The sequence below is a fragment of the Sciurus carolinensis genome, chromosome 4 (assembly GCF_902686445.1).
Source record: "Sciurus carolinensis chromosome 4, mSciCar1.2, whole genome shotgun sequence".
In the NCBI taxonomy this organism is placed as follows: Eukaryota; Metazoa; Chordata; class Mammalia; order Rodentia; family Sciuridae; genus Sciurus; species Sciurus carolinensis.
The window spans coordinates 45,583,503-45,595,865 of record NC_062216.1 but is presented as its reverse complement, the minus strand read 5'-3'; the positions used below and the strand labels follow the sequence as shown (position 1 = coordinate 45,595,865).

Below are 12,363 nucleotides of genomic sequence, written 5' to 3'. Positions count from 1 at the left end.
AACACTAGTCTTGCATATTGATATATGGATGTTAAGTTTTGTTTTGCTTTTTATGGTGGTGCAGTGCTGGGGTTTGAAACCAAGACCTTGGACATGGCACACAAGTGCTTTACCACTGAGTCACATCCCAAGCCCCTGCATGTCAAAATTTTACAGTGAAGAAAATAGTAAGTACAGTCATAGACTTGAGATTCATGTGAAATTAGTGTCACCTTATTTTGATTTCTTTGCCCAGATCAGGCCCTGAAACTTTTTTGGAAGGAAGATGGAAGAATTCAAAGGTTTTCTTTAATGAAAGTATTTTTCACCAAAAGATGAACCTCAATCTTTTATGCAACACATTTCTCATTGAAGAAAAGATATAGACAAACTGTCTTTTTATTTCTCCTTACTGTGTGCATGTTTGTGGACTTGAAAAGTATGTTAGATACTTGCTGTTTGTTTTGGGTAGCATTTTCTTTATGTAAGGAGCTAACCTTCTCATAGAGAATCCTTGGAATCTAAAATTGTCAGAATGAATGATTTATTTGTGTCTTCTGAAGTGATTTCTTTTTTTGACAATAAAAATCCTTATTTAAAACAAAAATTTATTTTGGGGAATTGACTTGAAGAAGTAATAATATCTCATATTCTCTAAAACAAGAGAAATATGGACCAATGAGCTAACATGAACCATTTCAGAACTCTTATAACTAACACAAGGCATAGAACAAATGGAAAAAAAAAAATCCATCCTATTTTCCCATTCTCCTGATTTGCCAGTGTGGTAGCCAAATGTTGGCAACCCTATAGACAATGGAGAGATCTGAGCACCTTTGGAATTTTTAAAACCACCATCCCCAGAGAACAACTGATACTGTGCCCAAACTTTGAATTCCTTAGGAAATTCAGAAATGTAGGAATTAAACACTTTCCTTAGTATCCAATGAGTCAAAAAAGAAAACATAAGGAAATAGAAAATACTTTGAGATAAACAAAAATAACTATTACAGAACTTATGGGATATAGATAAAGTGCATGAGTAGAGAAATTTATAGCTATTAATGTCAACTTTAAGAAAGACGAAAAATCTGGGCAGGCACAGTGGGGCACACCTATAAACCCAGCAACTCAGAACGCTGAGACAGGAGGATTACAATTTCTAGGTCGGCTTCAGCAATTTGGCAAGGTCCTAAGTAACTTAGGAAGACCCTGTCTGAAAATGAAAAAATAAAAATGGGTTAGGGATGTAACTCAGTGACAAAGTGCCTTTGGGTTCAATCCCCAGTACCAAAATGAAAAAAGAAAATATAGAAAAATCTCAAATCACCTAAAGAACAAGAAAAAGAATGACACACTAAACTAAAAACAAATAGAAGGTAGAAAGTAATAAAGATAAGGCTAGTCATAAAAGAAATAAAACATGGGCAAATAATAGAGAAGGTCAAAATCAAAAGTCTTCTATTCATAAAAAAACCAAAGCTTTCTATAAATTACATTAAGAGTGAACAAGCTGAAAATTAAATTAATAAAACAATTACTTTAATAATAATGAGAAGAATTAAGTACACAAGAATAAATTTACAAAAGTTCAACACAGTGCTGAACGATATTATACATTTAAAATAAAAGTTGTCATCATCATTTATACTTAAATGATCTTAAGTATATTTATAAATCAAAAACAACAAAATATTTTTAGAATGAAATTTAGAAGATGCAAGTTATTGGAAGTACATGCACCACTATGGAGCACAGAATTTAAAATTGTTAAGATAGAGGCCCTCCTTAAACTAATTGCTCTATGGAGTCAACACAATCACTTTGAATATCCCATCTTCTTTTGCTTAGGCAGAAATTTATAAACTGGTCTAAAATTCATTTAGAAATACACAGAACAAAATAGACAAAGTTTTCTTTAAAAAGAAAATAGTTGGAAAACTTTATATTTCTCAATTTCAACACCCAGTGCAAAATTATAGTAACCAAGACATTGTGGAACTAACATTAGAATACACATAGAGATCAGTGGACTAGAACAAAGAATCCAGAAATCTGTTCCCACATTTAGAGTCAAGTGATTTTGACATGGGTTCAATAAGGACAGTTCAATAAGGAAAGTAGTATTTCAAGAAATGTTAAGTGTATATCCACATGCACTAAAACAAATCTGAAGCTCTACCTCACATCATACAAAACAAAAACACAAAACGAAACAACAATGAAACCTTTAACATGGATCCCAGATTTAATAGTAAAATGGAAACAATATAACTCTCAGAAAAACATTCACAAATAAATTTTCATTACCTTAAGTTAAGCAACATTTTTTAGATATCACACTTAAAGTGACAAAAATAAATTGATTACATCAATATATCAATAAAGCATATCAATAAGTGTAGTACTGATATGTACTACAACATAATGAATCTACAACAACATTTTGCTAAGTGAGAGAAGGCAGTCGTGAAACACCACATATTGTACAAATTCTTTGACTTTGCCATGACATGTTCAGAACAGGCAAATCCATGTAGAAAGAAAATACATGAAGCGACAATGAAGGTAATGCAGTTCTTTGAATATACTAAAACCGACTTAACTGTATACTTTAAATGGGTGAATGTTATATTATATGAATTATACCTCAATAAAGCTACATATCAATGTAATATTAGTACTAGACACTTAAAATTAGTGTCTAAAAGAGTGATACAATGGTGTAGTCAATTTATTGACACAAATATTGAGTAGCTTTTATTTGCTTTTAAAATAGCTGTTTGAAACAGAATTAAGAGAGAGAAAAGGGGAAATACCAAGAATTAAGAAAGAACAGTATACACCAATGAGCAAGTAAGAACTAACAGATGACATTCATTAACTTCTACTGTTCTTCAGGCTACTTCAACAACCACGACACCCTACCCTGCAATACAGTACGAACCAAGCAAAGAACAGAGAGACTTCATTGAGGTTCTTGGGATCACCAATGAGCAGTTTACCCACCATATCTAAAAGTCTTAATATATCTATATTTCCACTTGTTTAGGAAAAAGACTTAAGGTACTCCATGTGTTATACCATTGAAAAAATATTTTTAATGATAGAATAGTTATATTTCAGTATCTAAAGTGTATTATCTAATTTTTTACTATGGTCTAAGCATTTATTTATCTTATTAAAAATCCAATTGCTTCCAAGTCCTGATAATTGCTTTGACTTTATTTCTAGGCAGGCATTTTATTTGTATTCCATCAAATATTGCTTATCTGAATACATTTCTTTCATTTATTATGCATGCATAATCATTTGTTTAAAATAATAGTGTTAAGATTTTTAATTAATTAATTAATTAATTAATTTTTTTGTACTGGGAATTGAGCCCAGGGTACTTTATCACTGAGTCACATACCTGGTCATTTTTGTTTGTTTGTTTGCTTGTTTTGCTTTGTTTTCATTTTGAGGCAGAGTCTCACAAAGTTGTTGAGGTTGACCTCAAACTTGTAATCCTCCTGTCTCAGCCTCACAAGCCATTGGAATTATAGGCATGAGCCATTGTAAGATTTTAAAGATAAAAAAATTATACTTTTCCATCTTGTTTTGCAAGAACTTTCCCTTTTGTGGTAGAACACAGATGTATATGTTCTTTTTAACTTATCCATAGGAGTTTTAAAATAAGGTCATATTGATTTCACAATTAAGCCTTCCAAAGCATTCATTTTTCCAAAAGTTAAATATATCATGTCTTATAGAAGAGATGATAAGAAAGACCCAAATTTTGGTAACTTGCAATGGTTCCAATGAGTTTCCATGTCTATTTCTGTTCTTATTATTCTTGCACATTTTTTCCAATGTAAAGGAATTGTGGATCTTTGTTGAATCAAAAATCATACTAAATATTCTTTTGTCAAAATCTCTAAGAGAGCAAGGGTAAGGATGTTCTTTCTTCTCAAGCGATTGACTTGGGTGCTCCATGTCCTAAGCAGAAGAGCTACGACCTAAGTGCAGTAACCTCTTCACTTGGGAGTAAATAAGGACAAACTTGAAAGCATGTAGAGTAGACAGGTCTTTTTTTTCTTTTCTTTTCTTTTTTTTTATATTTGGTACTGGGGATTAAACTCAGGGGCACTCGACCACTGAACCACATCCCCAGCCCTATTCTGTATTTTATTTAGAGACAGAATCCCACTGAGTTGCTTAGTGTCTCACTTTTGCTGAGGCTGGCTTTGAACTCGCGATCCTCCTACCTCAGCCTCTGAGCCACTGGGATTATAGATGTGCACCACCACACCAGGCTTCTTACTTTTTCTTACTACTACCATTAGATGTCATAAATTGATGCTTAGCATTCAGAATCTTTTCTAAAAGTTGCCTATTTTAAGAATGTGCCAGGGTTTAGACAAATGCTATCTACAATTTTCCCACATTTTGTGCGATAAATTATTCAAGTTAAAATACAATTAACAACTGTGACCTAAAAAAAAAAAAAAAAAAAAAAAAAAAAAAAAAAAGGAGATAGTTATTTGGGAAAAAAAAGCAAAGTAACATATGTTCTATTACCCAGAGGGGGAAAATAAGTAGCACAGAAGTTCTGATATAGCTTGCCCTTGGCCCGCATTCTCTCACATCTGGTAAACTGGGAATGGGATGAGGTATCCTACGTATTATGTTGAACTTGAATGTTAATATCCTCCAAAATGGTACAGCAGTGTTAAGGATACTGTTGACTTAAGAAATGTATGCATTTGGAATAATATCAGGATAGTGATGTTAAGATTTACAAGAGAAACAGAGCAAATGAAGTTGCTAATGAGAATGATTTCCATGTTGTCTAAGAGGCAAGCACTAAATAAAGAATGGCAAAGGCAAGGATACAAATCACCCAGCTCACAGAGAAAACAATAGTAATGAGAAAAACGTGTGGCTGCTTCTTTGGTAAGAGGGAAAACAGCTTCAAGGGACAGCTCAGAGCTCATGGGCATATATTAGTGGAAGCAATGAAAGACCCATGGGATTCTTACTATGGATTTACATCTCTCTATAAAGGTGATAGGCTGACTTTTGAACTGCTCATACTTGTAATTAAGAAATTAAAGCAGTCTGTGGCTAAAATGGATATCATTCTTCAAAAACTAATCACAGAATTAGAAAATAGTGCATGATGAAATTTGTGTCAAAATATACATACCTAGTCAAGTTCTTTCATATTTTAAATCTGACACAACCCCCACAAAGGCTTTCCTGATTCAGTCCATTGCTCTGGTCTATAAGTTTCTTAAATATCATCATAAATATCATATACTAACTGACAGATGCCATGTCAATGCAAGGAGGTGTGTGTGTGTGTGTGTTGTGTGTGTTTGTGTGCCTGCATGTCCACATGTGCATGCTCACTGCTTAAGCAGTTTCTAGTTCCATTGGTAGCACTCCCAGTAAAACTGACTTTCCAGTTAGTTGCCTTCATAGGTTCCCAAAGAGTGCACAGTATTATGCACATTTGATGTCCCTCCTGGCTCACCATCAGTTAGATTCATACTTAAGTATGTAACTGTATTGATATAGATTACCAAACCTGCATTGGATTCAACCTTTAACTTGCTCTTTTTTGCAACTCCTGTCCTGCTTGCCAATATGGAAATATCTAATAGACAATGTAGGAAGAACACAAAGTATGGAGTCTGTAAGTCTTAGGTCAAGTTCTATAATTTATTAACTATGTGATCTTGGCATATTTCTTAAGTATTTGAACCTATATTTTATTATTATATCTAATAAAAATCAGTATCTTCAACTTTTTTACATGAGAAAACTTAAAAGAAAATATAATTTTTATGATATTATAATGTACATATTAGTTAATACTAACCTTAATAATAACAACTTTCTCTTATGGGTGTTAGCTTAGCGTTACTATAATAAAATACCTGAGATAATTAGCTTATAAAGAAAAAGGATTTATTTTTTCTCATCATTTTGGAAGTTTCAGTACAATATCTAGTGGCTCCATAATTTGAGGCCTCTGATAAAGCAGTACATGGTGGTGAGAGTGTGTGGTAAAACAAAATTGTTCACTTCCTAAACCAGGAAGCACAGTAAGACAGAGGAAGAGACCAAGCCTCCCAGTCCCTTTCAAGGGCATGTCCCCAATACCTAAGGTCATCTAATAAGCCTTATCTCCTTAAAGTCCACAGCAACTCCCAGTAGCATCATCTTGGGAAACAAGCTTCTAACACATGATCTTTGGGGGATGTTTAACATTCAAACTAGAGCACGTTCTTCAAATTCATGTATAATAATCATTAAGTGACATGGTATCATTATCAATTATTGAATGGAGCCTCTAAGTTGCATTTCATTTAAAGGCTTCACCTATTTGCCTCTTTGTTCCTATCTCCAGGCCTCCTCCTTTTCTCCTTCATGTTTCTGATGCTGGTTGAATTCTCCAGAAAGCAGACTCCAAGACAGAACTTAATGGACATGCTACTTACTAGGGATATCCAATGAAAGGGACTGGAAGAAAGCAGTTTTGAGTAGAGAGATTAGTCCAACTGTGAGCAAGACCCACATCAGCCTCAGCCAACCTCAGGAGGAACTGTGTAGTTTCAATGACCCATTAGATTGCTGAAATGACTGCTGGTCAAGTGGCAAAGACTATGCTTCAGTCTCTATCTGTCAATGGATGAGAGATTTTGAGTCAGCTGGCTCTCCGTAGCTGAGGCATTGGTACCTGAAGGAACTGACATCAGGAGACTGCCTGCTCCTAACATTTCCAGAAGCTGGAAAAACATGTCCTTCCTTGAAGGGACATGTGAGCAGCAAGTCACAGTGTCCACCACTGGCTTCAAATTGTATGCATTGTATGTAAGGACATAGTGTTTTATAGTCTGTTCCTCTTCTATCTTTACAGTATGCCTGCTGGACTTACCCATATGGACCATTGTACCCATGGTTAATATAAAATTCTTCCCATATTTCCTTCTCTGTATTAAAGTAAACTTAATATCAACATATTTATCACTGCTGTGCAGAAGAGAACATTAAAATAAGGATTAGTCTCTTTCATGCACATTGGTTAGAGTCTCAGACCCAATTAATGGATCATTCAGATGGAATTCTCCACTTCAGGTGTCGCCCACTAAATACATGTCTTTTCTAAACTTTTCCTGTTTGATTGGGTCAGCTTCATTCCTGATAGCAACAGTCCCTCCCCATACCTGCATTGCCCATCCCATCTTATATCTCCAGTTCTAATCTGTCTTGGTTTTTTATGCTCCCCACTTGCCTTAGCCACAGTAGTATCAGCAACATCTGAAGTCAGATTCACCTTTATAAGTTCTTTACTGCAGAAGGTTACCAACTATGGTTTGGAGCCAAGTGCACACCATCATTGCTCTTTACCTTTTAATATTTCTTATTATATTGGTCGTAGTTCACTTTATGTCTATGTCATAATAAATAATTCTAAATGAACAGGAGTATAAAATAATTTAGGGGGGAAAATGGCACATATTATTTTTGGAAAGATGTTGCAAAAAAGTACATACTTATCTAGTCTCTTGTCCTGGTTTCTGTTTTCCCATTTAAGAGGTCAAATCGTTATCATTTTATATTGTATTTTCAAACTACCTCATTTAAATAGAGGGAAGTCTATGAACCTACTTGCCCCAGCTGTGACCTACTTATGAACCTCAGAGTACAAGGCAGGAATCAGAAAGAACCTCTTCTTATGCTTCTTAGCTGTGTTACTTGGAAAGCTGAGCTACCAAAATGTTGTCTGGGGCCACTGAGGGAGGTGGCTGCAAAAAAAGCAGGACTCTATGACCACATCTTTTCATGCTTTAACCACATGCAATACTATGCATTAAATGCATATAATATTTAGTTTATAAATGTTTCACTGATTAAAAAAGAAAGAAAAATGCAGAGAAACAGGAATCTAATTCATATTTTATTTCATAATTACACAGGTCCAGAGCACAATTCACTTGTCCAAGATGAAATAATGTTCTACACTTCATATTTTAGCTTTTAATCTTTTGGGTAAGGTAACCAATAGTGGTTTACTTTTTAATTGAACAGCCCTGTGTCTTCTGACATCTGACCTGAGTATTTTTTCTAGACTTCTACTACCACTAAACAAGGTCACAGATTTGACCTGGCCTGGCACCCAGACATATGCCTCATAGCTCTCTTGCTGGTATCCTGGTCTTGGTTTCTGCTTATGCCAATGGCATCATCTCCTTGTCATATATTTAGATTAGCAGTCAAGTAATAACAAACTGAATTGTTCTGGAGTCAATCATTTGTTTTGCCATCTTAAATTTCATATGGTGAGTTTAGCATAAACTAATTACTCTTCATCATTTGACAGATTGATTTCAAAACTATGGAAAGAGATAAGTTGAAGCATTAGGTTGCATAAACAATCACTGTTTCTCTAAGAGTCTGATTAATTCTAAATATAAATGTCTTCTTTAGCATGCAGGGCACTGCATATATGAATGAACACCCCTCGCTTAATGCCAAAATGCTTTCCCCACATGTCATATTTGTGATTAACCTTATTAGGCAAAGTATTTTTCCAAGTTTAGAAAGACATCAAGTTAAGGACCAATGTCACATAATCTCTGTTAATAAATTCACAAATAACTATTTCAGTATTAGTATATGATAAATTAATAATTTGAATTATAAGTAATAAATAAATATATTTTTATTCTTATAAAATAAAATTTCCTTAGGGGGGTGAATGGCAATAACTACATTATATGTAAGCCCCCTACAAAGTAAACCTAAATCAAAATTATAAATATGACCACATTCATGGTTTATAAAGGTCCCTCTCCCTGCCAAAAAAAAAAAAATATATATATATATATATATATATGAATATATGATGAGGAACTCCTATGTATTTATAAGACCAAAAAGATAAATACCTGGAGTTCACTTACTTTAAAAAAATAATTAGATATTTAGTATCCCAGTGTCAATCGTTACATATTATTGTTTATTTTACAAATTATCAATATTGCAATATATCTAATAGTAAAAGAAAACACCAGAGATCCCTTCCTACTTGTCTTTCCTCTTATCAACCCTCCAGTTCTCTTTGTTTCCACCATACTAAATCCACAGTGGCTTTCTCCCTCCATTGGGCCTTCTGCTCGACCCTTCTTTTCTGAAAGTCTACAGAATCCCCATCGCCTTGCCATGACATCTCCCTTGTGTTAATAAGTTCCTAGTTGTATTTTATTTTTCCATTCAAATTTCACCTTCTCTGGAAATCCTTACCCAAATCCATCACTGAAAACCCCATCCTAAGTGGGCTGCTTGTCCCATAGACTTTCATAATTATATATCTTTCTAAATATATCTCCTTTATAACACATCCCACTCTCTACTTAATATGTTCATGTGCTGATTTGTTTCAAATCAGTATTCCCCTGGGGGAAAAGACTGAGTTTCATCCTCTGTTGTATCCTTGGCACCAGCATAGTGTTTGATTTACAATAGGTGTTTGGGAATTAATTAATGCCCATATGGTTCCGGTTAAAGTAGTATATTTCCTACCTATTTGTTATGCCCATGTGCTGACACCACTTTTGCCTATAATTTCAGAGCTTTTAAATGTGAGTTTTTCAGTGTGATCCATCAAATGCATGCTGTTATATAAAAATGTAATTAATTAGTTTGGACCCTTTTTTGGAAACTTTTCAAAACAAGAAGAGTGATTTCTGCCTCAATAGCTCACCAATCCACTGACACCTGCTTGTACCTCCATCCTAACTGGTATTAAGATCCCTTGTCCTTTTGAAATGTGTCCTTGCTCTATTGCCTGGTGTCTTGAAGGCAGAAGAGGGACTTTTTCTTCCTTGCATTCATTTCCCACAGTATCTGCTGCACAGAAAGAGGCCAGGTAATTGTAGAATTGAATTGATAGATGATTTAAAAAAGGCCAAGCAAATGTCAGGGTTATTTTGTTTGTTTTAATCAGTGTTTTCAAATAATTGCAGACTCTTTTGAGGGTTTTGTCGTTGTGACATTTTTCTGATTATAAAAAGTAGTGCAATTCACTGCAGAAAATTCAGACAAAACACAAAAATATAAAGAAGGAGAATTAAATTCACCCATACTATCCAAATAAATCGGTTGTAACTTGAACATTATTTTATCCAGTCTGTTTTCTTCAAACATAGAGGACATTATGTTCTATATATCATTTTATACTCAGCTTTATTCACTTAATATGAAACCATATTATCCTTGTTGCAAACTCTATGTCAATTAATATTTATTGAGGGCCTTCCATGTATTGGGTATTATCTTTGTATCATGGGATATAATAGAGAAGAAAAGCAAAAAATTTCTGCCCTCAGAGTACTCATATTCTACTTAAGAAGGCAAAATTAATTAGGCATGACAAAATATCAAGTGACATTAGCTACAGAGCAAGGAGAGGGTAAATAAAATGCAATAGAAAAGTAGAACTCTCAGAGTGTGGTCACAATTTAGACTAAAGTGGGCAGAAAAGGCTTCAATAAGGAGATATGTGAGTCAAAACCTCAAAGATGTCAAGGAATGAATCATGCTGGGAGGAGTTGGTGGGGAAGGAGGGAAAACATTCCCAAGAAGGTACAACCAAGTCCTGAGAAATGTGTGCCTGGCCTGCTGAAGGACTACTAGGAAGCCACACTGCCTGGGAAGGAGGAAGTGAGAGAGGTCAGAATTATTCCAGGAGGACAGATTCTGCAGACCTTCCAGCCATTGCCACTCAGTCGCTTCTGCTCCTGGTGAGTTAGGAAGCCATTAGGAGGCTTTGGTCAGAGGTGCATCAGGGTAGCACTGGTGTTTTAACCACATTGCTCTGGTTTCACAGACTATGTTATTAGATCAAACGTAATGTCTGGGAGGATAAAAGAGTGTAGAATGAGATCAGGTGATTTGGTTTGAGTAGCTGGAAGAAAGAATTTGCATTTATGAGGTGAGACAGACTCAAGAGGAGCGAATCGAAGACGAAGGCCCTGTCCATTTTCCACATGCTTAAGTGTGTTGCCTAAGAGGCGATGGCATGTACGGAACTAGAATTCAAAGAAACTCTGAGATATGAATTTTGGGTTGCTCAGCATTAAGATTATATATTTTTTACAGTTTTAATGAAGTTTTAATAGTGGATTATTTTGAGTAGAAACTTTTTTTACTTTGATTCATTGTACACAAATGGAGTACAACTATCATTTCCCTGGTTCTACATGAAGTAGAATCATACTATTGGCGCATTCATACATGTACACAGGGTAATGATGTTTGTCTCATTCTATTATCTTTCCTTCCCCCACCCCCTCCTCACTCCTCATTTCTGCCTACACAATCCATCCTTCTTGCATGTTCCCTTACCTCCCCCAACCTCTGTAATGTATCTTCAGTCACGTATCAGAGAAATCCTTAAGCCTTTGGATTTTTGGGATTGGCTTATTTCACTTAGCATGATATTTTCCAACTCCATCTGTTTACCTGCAAATGTCATAATTTTATTCTTCTTTATAGCTGAATAATATTCCATTGTGTATATGTACCACAGTTTCTTTATTCATTCATCTATTGAAAGGCATCTAAGTTGGTTCCACAATCTAGTTATTGTGAATTGAGCAGCTATGAACATTGATGTGGCTGCATCACTGTAGAATGCTGATTTTAAGTCCTTTGGGTATAGGCCAAGGAGTGGGATAGCTGGGTCAAATGGTGGTTCCATTCTAAGTTTTCTAAGGAATCTTCATACTGCTTTCCAGAGTGGCTGCACTAATTTGCAACCCCACCAGCACACCAGCAATGTATGAGTGTACCTTTTTCCCCACATCCTTGCTAACACCTATTGTTAAGATTATATTTTTAATACATTTATTCTCATAGGTACATCCTTATATTTTTATCATGTGTTTTCTATAGATTAGAATACGTGGGATAATAGATTTGGAGTTTTCTGATTTATACACATAAATTACTTTCCCACAATGCTGCACCTATTAAAGCTATATGCATGCATTGTCATTTGACATCTTTGGACATGCTAATTTAAAACACAAAATTTGCAAACATACACTTTTTTAACCTATATTTTGCATTACTTTGGATTATTGATAAAGATATTTTTGGTTAGAAATGCATATGGAAATGTGATTTCTTCAAATACAGCAAAATCCAAAAATATATATGTGTACATACACAGTTACATGTATATAAACAAAAATAGGCAATCATTCATAAACAGAATAACTGGTAACTAGACAAAGTTTTCAGAAGGTTAGTTCATATTTTTCCTGGAATTGAGAAATAAAGTTCTGAATATGTGGAAAATTTAAAAAGATACTAATTGCTTTAATA

At 34.6% G+C, this 12,363-nt stretch overlaps 1 protein-coding gene across 1 annotated transcript in view; it reads right to left on the bottom strand.

The window, feature by feature from the left end:
- Positions 1–12,363, bottom strand: part of Sgcz (sarcoglycan zeta) — a 1,063,315-nt gene that overhangs the window by 708,736 nt on the left and 342,216 nt on the right. The window lies entirely within an intron of this gene.